Here is a 10,111-nt window from a genome sequence, read left to right as displayed (position 1 = left end):
GTCATGGCATTATTTCAATATGACAGATCATTTTATCAGCAATCTTCCTATAAGTTAATGTCTACTCAGACAAAGTGCAAAAGAAAATAATTACTTAAAAAGGGTGGAATGTGTTAATGGTTTATAATCTTGGCAGCTAATAATATTTTATTGTTTAGAAAAGTTTAATAAATTATAATTATTAATAAATAATTGTGTTGTAAAGATGTAACTCTTGTTTATAAAATTGTCTTATAAAGACATAATTTTATTAAAGTTATTTTGTAAAACAGTACAATCTTATGAAAATGTATCTTATTAGAAGATATATCTCCATGAAAGGGTATTTTATGGAAAGATATACATATTAGATGTTTATATAAAAGACATTTCTATTAGTCATTTTTACTATTTTGTTTAGATTACCGAGAGATTTATTATATATTGGAGGCATGTAAAAGGTTTAAAAAAATGTTCTATATACTTGAAAGCTATCATATTTTACTTATTTTATTTTATTTTATTTATTGTTGCAATTTTTATTATTTATTTTTCTAAAATATTTCAATATTTAAACTTGAAATAATTCAAAGAATAAAAGTGTTGATGCAAAATTAGATTGATGGTAAAGTTGATCAGTTCATCTTATTTAGGATGGAGCACACAGCGGATGATACGGAGAAAGTTGAAAGCTTGGTGCTTTCTCCCACGAAGAAGGTGAATAAAAAAAGGTGGACAGTAGAGATCTCTTTCATGACCTTTTAGAGTACAAATATAGGGTCTTTTGTGAGGTCTATTGTAATGATGCCCTACTACGTATAAAGTGGTATAAAATATATTTATGTAATATGTACTGTTATATATGTGTGTGTGCAAGATGTATGTACAAAACGTTTAAAAACATAGCATTTACATATATATAAACGTTTAAAAACATAGCATTTACATATATACAAACCAAACATAGGATTACAAAGATGAAAGCAGATAAGCTAAAGGGTACCAATTAGTGAAGGAAAACAAATTATGCCTCAACTCAAAATTTGGTTTACTTTGTAATACATGAGTATAGGGTACGATGGTACAAATATATGAAAAGAGTTTTAAAAATTGAACATACCTGTGTATTTCCGACGCTCACCATGAACTCATATATCTTATTCATAATTTGCTTGTTTAATAGTACAATACATCAAAAGTTCATGGATGCCTAATATAAGTCTTGAGATTTGGATATACTGTTATAATAAGGGAATCTGATAATCACCTGGAACAGCAATTAAAAGATGTAATGAACATTGGGGCAGTGAACAGCATGATTGACAACTGAACAGTTGCAGTGCAAGGAATCTAACATCTTCACTATAAGCTGTCCATTCATATCCATCTCCCATTCAAAATCGTACTCAATTGACAACAACATAAACCCTGAATTAACAAGTAAAAATAAAAGAGGTTAAACCCTGAATTAACAAGCATATTTTGTACCCTGATTGGAATATGGAACGGAAAGGAATCGTTTCAATGCTTCGCCATAACCATTCATTGCCAATGCAGCATCATCAAGATTCTCAGACCCAAACTATACATATATATATACATACATACAACGTTGCATGTGAATCTTGATGATGCTACATTTGCAAACAACGACTGATCCTTCATTATTTCACAAGCAATATTCTGCTAAAAAAGTTTTCTAGGGGATTAGAATCTAAAGGCACTTTGCAGGCAAAGTTGGGATGTATTTTAAACTAGTTTGCATGGAATAGAACATAGTCTAGAAGAGAATTAAAATATACCCTAGGGAGAAAACCCTAATTCAATCAAACAGAAGAAGACTAAAATTCAACCACAAAAACACTTCCTTCTACAGCAAATATATATATGCAATACCAATTACAGTTGAAGAGTTTGAAGTGCTCGCTAAGTGTTTCAGCATATAGATCTAACTGATCTACCCTACAAACCTGAAAATCTATATGGAGATTACCAATAAGAAGAAAAAAAAAAAACCGAACAGATCACTGGCCATTGAGAAGAAGAAACAGCAAAGCAAGGGAATAAATTAAACAAAGAATATATAAAATCGAGAAACTAGTATTCTTGTTTCGATCACGAAACTGAGTATTTACAAGATGGAAATTATGGCTAAATAGAATTCTTTTGTGTCCATGTGAAAAGGAGAGAGAAAATAAGGTTAGGGTGTGAAGTAAAGCTAACCTATAAAGAAATGAAATATTGTACTGGTCAACTTGTTAATCCGTTACTATTTTTGCGTCTTATGTTAATATATTAAAAATTAATATCATATAAATTTCTTAGTTAAAGAATGTACGACTTCCCCACTTGAAGAGAAGTTGTCAGTTGCTTCCAGTGGAGTTCAACAGTCTTTTCTCAGCCCGTTTCAGGAGGAATTCAATCAATATCATTATTATGTACATTATATTAAATTATTACTGATGACTCAACTTTAAAACGCTACAACTTTAAAACGCTACAAGAGTAATAAATTATTTGAAAGTTTTTATTTAAATAATAGGATAGTTAATTTTTTTTAATATGGTTATCGAGCTTCAAGTGACGATTCAAATATCGGTATGGTGGATCAGTACTTATCGATGAGTAGAAGAGCATAACTTATTCAATTTACAAGTTTCTTTTCCGACCTCTAATTTAGAGTTACAAATTTCTTTTCCCACCTTACAACCAGGATCAGAGGTCGGAAAAGAAATTTGTTCGGATTTTGGCTCGGAGATTTGTAAATTGAATTGTGAAAAAGAAGGAGAATGAGAGTTTTTAATTGATGCAGGCGATGGAAACAAAGGTTATACAACACCAAATAGCTCAATGACTTACTTAAAAACTTTTTTGATTTAAATAATCAAAATGTAAACTTGCTAATGATTTACGATTTTGAGTGAAATTTACCCTTATATATATATATATATATATATATATATATATATATATATAACAAATTTGTTTATATTTAATATTTTTTATTAACTCAAAATTTTATATTTTATTGGAAAACATTAATAATAGCCAATTTAAATAAATTAAAGAAGCCTTTAACTAATTCTGAAGTATTCATTTTTTTTTTCAAATTATAAAGTAAATTAAAAAGTAAATGAAGGAGGAGTATAGTATATAGTACAGGGAAGCCTGAGGTGTCTAACAGTAGGCAGCAGCTAGGGCCAACATGAAATGGCAAGTGAAGTGTTATCATTTTCAAAAATGGGAAAGGGTGGGTCTCATTGCTTTTAAATAATTGATGATTAAAGATCCGGCAATATTCCATGTTGTACTATATCTACTCTTTCATTTCCCCCAGATTAGGTGGCAATGTCGATGGCATTGGGTTAAAACTTTCTGTTTATTTATTTAGCTTCCCTTTTATTCTTCTCTACACTACACATATATAGCAAGAGGCCATTGATGATAAATTTTAAGAGGTAGATTTCTTTTCATGACATCTTTTATTGCATGTTGCTGTCTTTCAGAGATGTCCACGAATCCATACAGGTTGATACTTTATTTTCTGGATAATGTACGTTCAAACCCAACAAAACAAACATTACTCCTGAAATTAAAATCCTTGGGAAATAAAGTTATCCTTCTGTTTTAATTTAATCCAATGTCGTTATCAAGTAATTAGTTTCATAAAATCACAAGTTAAAACAGACCACCTGGCAAACAATGATAGAGATTTTAAATTTTTTATATGTTTAGACATGATCGATTGTGATTATTGATTGATTGAATGTTCAACATTTTTTATTTTTTTCTTGTTAACCGTTAATTCGTTTGATTCTCTCTCTTCATTTGAGAGCGTGACGAGAAATTCCCTTTAAATTCGGACTTCCATTTATGATCTCCCTGTAAAATATAGGGATTTACTTTTTTTACTTTTTATTTTTTTTCAACGTCAAAATCTATATTTCAGATTAATTACCTCCACTTTTCTCGCATTTTTCTAAGAAAACAAGAGAAGAATGTTTTGTAACTCTAAATTAGCTCAATTATAAAATAACAGAGAATAAGGTGATTGCCATACATGTTAAAAATAAACTTCTAAGTATAAAGTAACCAACAACTTAAAATGGCAAATTTTAAAGGAGATTATAAGTAAATTAAAATCTGACTTAATTGATTTAACTCAACAATTCGGTTAAGTCAATTTTAATTTAAACGGATTTGATGATTAAATTAATTATAGGATCGATTTATTTAGTTATATCGATTCTTAAATTTTATAATCGAACTGATCGATTTAATAATTAATATTTTTATCTATTCTAAATATATTTATATTTTATAATATATATAAAATAGTTAAGTCGTTAAATATATTTATATTTTCATTATTTTAAATATATTTTGTAATATATTTGTTTTAAATATATATTTTAAATAAGTAGGTTAATTGATTGAGCCAATCGATGTTAAGTCGGTTCGGTTAGGTCAATTTATGCCATATAAGTCTGTCAATTCAATTTTTGTATATGATGGTCAATTACGTCACTTGAATTTGAAAAAAAATATTGATTGAACTGACCGAATTAATTGTTTGCTTACCCTTAGATCAATTTATATAAATGAATATATGGCGTAAAGCATCAAGGGAATGGGTAACCATAAAAACTAACCAAAAACATTTGAAGACAAAAAAGGACAAAACCTACAAATAGTTTGAAGAGAAAAGTTTCATTAGGATAATGATGCATACATGAGCCAACCACACAATAGTCCTGACTAGAGCAATGATGCTGCGAACTATAGAGTGTAAGAGGATAAAGGTATGAGACTTCTTATAAGAGTTATGAACTCTAGATTAATTGTTACTTTACTAAGGTACTTTCCCTTATCTTGTTAGGATCTAGTGCCCTAAATGTCATATTTTAGTCTATGTATACTTGTATTTTTTGAATAATTTAGTTTAATAAAATATTCAGTAATTACATAGATATTCTTTGTATATTGTCTTTAATGATTTTTGCATGAAAAACGAAATGAAAGCAAATATTAGCTCATTGATTATCTAACGTTTAACTAATACTGAGCGGTATTAAGTGGTCAGATCATAACATGGAAAGACAACTTGTATCAATAGATAATCTAAACACGTCCTTAGTTTAATTGGAAAAGAGAAAACCGATTGAAAGACTAATATGACGTTTATCAAGTCCCATTAAAGAGATACCTTATCTTGGGTATTAGAGTGGATGACTCCCAGAAGATAGAGACATATATGTGACTAATTGGACTAACAATACATCAGACATGACCCAAGTAGAATAGATCCTAGACCATTTTATGGATTTATTCACTTGTGACATTTATTGTGTGACATACCTTAATTTTGAGTGGATGATAGACTATGTATACGTGATTGGTATACTTGGAAGTAAATGAAAGCTTGAGTTAAAATAAATAAGGAACCAAAAGTTGGTACGTTAGATACACGACTTTTATAGTATGTAGCATCATTCCACAACTGTGGAATTCATAGCCCAACAAAAGGGTAAATGATATACTCTAATTGACATTACATGATAGATAAAAAGTAAACATGACCCTTGGTAATTTATCTTTGTGATAAATGATTTAATCACTATTTTATAGCAATTGACTTTTCATGAAGGAAGATGTAATGGTTATCATAAGATAAAATAGGATCATATTAAGAGAATAGATTTAGAGTGGGTTTGAATGGGCGATTGGGTACGATGTGATGCGTTTAGCTTATTTTTTGTCTTACGCTACAGTATCACTATAGTATATAATCTCACCACCACCGTAGTTTTTACACTAACTATAGGTAAACGCACCACCCATCCAAATCCACCGTTAGCCTAAAGTGATTAAGGATATCATATAAGGGTAACACACTTATGACATGTGTAACATCCTACACCTGGTCCAGTCGCTAGACCGGAGCTATAAGATATTACTTCATTTGTTGACAAAGATCACTTATAAATTTAACTTAATTATTCAACCAAACAACAAAGCATTTAATAATATTAGTATAATATGTTTTACAACCAAAACCGAGTTTCAGTCAAGCTTACGAAGCTCTTAAACCAACTCGAAATCAATTCAGAACTAGTTTGAAACTTTTACAAAAAGATAGGTAAAAAGGAAAAATAGGGGACACACGACCGTGTGGCCAGGCTGTGTAACAAGTGATATCGTGTGGAGCTAGATAACATGGCCGTGTACCTTGTGTATAACAAGGTCACATGGCCGTGTAACAAAATGAAGTCGTGTGGACCTAAATGCAAAATTACTAACAAAAGTACATGACTGTGTAACAAGCTGAGATCGTGTAAGCTGGAGTCATACGGCCGTGTATCCAGACCGTGTAACTCATGAGGCTGTGTACATTAATAACCTCTCAAAACATAAAGACTACATGACCGTGCCACATGGCCATGCATGCCACATGACCATGCATGCCACATGACCATGTGTGTCACACGATCGTGTGTCAAACCGTGTATACCAAAAGTGCCTTCTAAATCAAGTTATAACATGCTATGTTCACTTAAGCCACAAGCAATACAATATGCCAACCATTAAGCCTTTTCAAATTCATAAAAAAAACCTGCCAAAAATATAACATGTATCATCCATCCTAAGTGCCCAATATGCCACAATTGGCACCTCAGTTCAACCATTCACAACACAACATTCATACTTTCCAACTATATATGATCATCATTCCAAATGCCAAGGTTTCATCAAACAAGGTTCACCAAAATGACCAAAACATAATGCCAAATTCATGTCAAAGCATAACAACACACCTTAAAGCTTAACATGATATATCATTCTCACCAACAATGCACAAAACATTATTCAAATACTTATGCACATACATTGCTATAACCTATTTACATGCCACTTATAACCATGCTAAAATAAAAAGAGGTCTACCAAAAGAGTTGGTGGATAGTGTGAGCTCCAGAGATGATCCAATCGACGAAACGATTTTCGACAATCTACAAAAAGGAAAAATGAAACAAGGTAAGATTACTTAAAGCTTAGTAAGTTCATATAAATTTAAACATAACATATCTGCCATTTAAAAGCCTTACTAATTGAAATTTTCATAATAACATAGTATTTCTTGACATCTTACACATTTCCTACCATGCCAAAATGGATAGTCATGATCATATAAGGAACATCAATACATATAAGTAGAATAATACACATAATATTCACATTCACTTCATAAATAACATCTTATACTATAGGCTTTCATCTCAATTCATTTTCATAACTTGTATTTTCCGGAGAACTATAGTAGATTAACTTTGGATACTAGGGATAACTTTGCTCACGCGAGCTGTAAAGCGGGACATTAACCACTACTCGATGCTGCTCACACGAATTGTGAAGAATCCGCAACAAATTTTGGATCTCAGCCATCAGTATCGTATCCACCACCGGTACATAGTACTTGATATATGTAAACACCTGTACATAGTGCCTTATATAATATGAACATCAGTACAAAGTACCTGGTAGTATAGTCACCGGTACATAGTACCTAATAATATAAACATCAGGACATAGTGCACGATAATCTCTAATGACATGTGTAAACCTGAAAAATATATAGGATTTTTCCTATATAAATTATCACCTTTTATTTAAATTTATTGTTAAAACCAAGTAATTGTTTAATAAATTAATGAAATATGTGAAAATATGAAAATGAACATAGAAATTATTAAAATGTGATTATATAGTTTTCATGCATAAAATGGCTTATTTTATATTAAATTGAGCATATTATATTTTTATGACATAAAGTGGGCCATGCAAGATTAAATTAAATAATAAAATATAAAAGTATATTTAATAATTCATTTTAAAATATTTCATTTATAATTTGGGTTTTAATTAATTTTATTAAGTTGGTAAAATTTAATTCTTTGGTCCTCTAACTTATTGATTTATTTTTGGACAGGTCTGAGAGCTTTAATTTGATTACAAAACCGTCCAAATGGAGGGCCAAGTCAACCCAAAATTCGGCTGAATATAGAGGTTCATAAACCAGCTTTTGGTTTAATTACACAAGGTCCTTGAAGAGTTGAAGAAATCAGAGATTTGCCCGAAGGTTTGCTGGTGACCGAGTCTTAGTCCTGAGTTGTTGTGGCACTTAAATTGACCAAGAATCAAGTAAAATCAGCCACATTCCCTCAATTCATGGCCGGCCACCCTTGGAAGGAGTTTTGAAAGATGGACACTCCTATTTTTAGCAAACTAGCTCCCATGCCTCACCTATAAATACTTGCCCCATTCTCACATTTTCAATCATCCTTCGTCCCTCATCCCTTATCCCTTATTCATCCCTCACTCATTCTCTCCCCTCTCAACCCTCTTAGCCCTTACGCCTATCATCATTTTTGCATAAATATTTTCAGAAAATTAGCCTCTTAAAGAACCCTCGGTCAGCCACCCCGGAGAGCCATCAGCAAAGGAGCCAAGCGAAGGAACGAAGGAGCCCTCATCAGTCAGAGTCTTGAGTGACAACCACTCTGAATTGGGTTTAATCTTTCTTACTTTACTTTAATTCAAGAATGTTTGCTATGTGTTCTTTGTTCTTGTTTACAACAATGATAGTTTAATTTTATTTAAGCTAGGATGATTGCTTTGATTTAATAATAATTATTTGATTCATGCTTATAATATTTGTACCTCAATCGATCATGTTTTCAATTAAAATCAAGTCTGTATTTCATTCATACGTGATTGAAATGCACCTAAATTAGCTGAGCGATCCTAACCAGACGACAGTTAATGGATGCATAATTGAAATCTGCATGCTCAATTTAGATCCTAACCTGATTAAATTGCAGGTTGCATAACATCCCTAACCAGGCTCCGTTATCTACATAGTTTTTAGATTTGTGTGATTAAATTGTTTCAAACCTAACACGTCCCTGTTACCTCACACGAATACTAAGAAACCTTTAGTAAATAAGGATCAGTAAAATGCATATTTACTAAGAAAAGGATTCTGAAAGGACCTAACATAGTTTCCAACTCATGAAAGACCGAGTCGCCATGGAATGTTTTTCCGAATATTGATAAGCATGTTGATAATAATTTGAGTTTAATTAAAGTAATTGTCCTAGCTTATTTATGTTATAATTTTTTCTTATTGTGTTAATTCTGCTAAAATCTCTCTCATTCATATAGTTTGCATACTTAGGATAAATTGCATTAGGGATCATTGCATTTAGTTTTATATACTTAATTTTTCTTCACTTCTCAATTATATTGTTTTTATTTATCAAATTGTTAATACACTTTTGCAAATTAAGTGACTTAGCATAAATACAATCCCTATGGAGACGATAACTCGATACTTACTTATTACTTGATAACGACTGTGTACACTTGCACAAACACGAACGTTACAAGTTTTTAGCGCCGTTTCCAGGGATTGTCAACTATTGTCATAGTAATTTTTGTGAAATTATTTATTTTCAATTTGGTTATTTCTAACAGTACTAACTTATTCCTTTTGATTTTGTAATTTTCTTTCCAGAACTTTATGAATATAGATCGAATTATTGATTTACTCCCAGTAGACCTTAAAATTAAGTAAGCTTTTAGACAAAGAAGATGTGAACGAATAGCTCAGAGATAGGACGAGATGGACCTTGGAAATCAAAATCAAGACCAAGGTAATAAAGTCGAACATGAACAAAATCCTATCCTCATTTCCGATGATAGGGATCGATGCATCAGACAATATGCTATGTCACTTTTCAATGAGTTAAATCCAGGAATTAGAAGGCCAGATATTGAGGCAACCTAATTCGAATTGAAGCCAATGATGTTTCAAATGCTACAAACGGTGGGCCAATTTAGTGGTATGCCCATAGAAGATCCATATCTCCACCTTCGATTGTGTATGGAGGTGAGTGACTCATTCAAGATAGCCGGTGTGAGTGAAGAAGCATTGAGGTTGAAGTTGTTTCCGTACTCGTTGCGAGATCGAGCACGAGCATGGCTCAATTTATTCCCACCAAGTTCTATATCTACATGGAAAGAATTAGCAGAGAGATTTTTGGTTAAGTATTTCCCGCCTAGCAAAAATGCT

At 31.4% G+C, this 10,111-nt stretch overlaps 1 long non-coding RNA gene across 1 annotated transcript; it reads right to left on the bottom strand.

Annotated features, from left to right (window-relative positions):
- Positions 1–905: 905 nt before the first annotated feature.
- LOC128291433 (uncharacterized) lies at positions 906–2,246 on the bottom strand. Its single transcript, XR_008281212.1, has 2 exons — positions 2,203–2,246; positions 906–1,407 (listed from the first exon to the last, which is right to left on the bottom strand). It is a non-coding gene; the product is annotated as an uncharacterized LOC128291433 (long non-coding RNA).
- Between the last annotated feature and the right edge of the window lie 7,865 nt (positions 2,247–10,111).

Source organism: Gossypium arboreum, chromosome 4, assembly GCF_025698485.1.
Source record: "Gossypium arboreum isolate Shixiya-1 chromosome 4, ASM2569848v2, whole genome shotgun sequence".
NCBI classification, from domain to species: Eukaryota; Viridiplantae; Streptophyta; class Magnoliopsida; order Malvales; family Malvaceae; genus Gossypium; species Gossypium arboreum.
The sequence above is the reverse complement of the archived record's forward strand: the minus strand, read 5'-3'. Positions and strand labels throughout refer to the sequence as shown.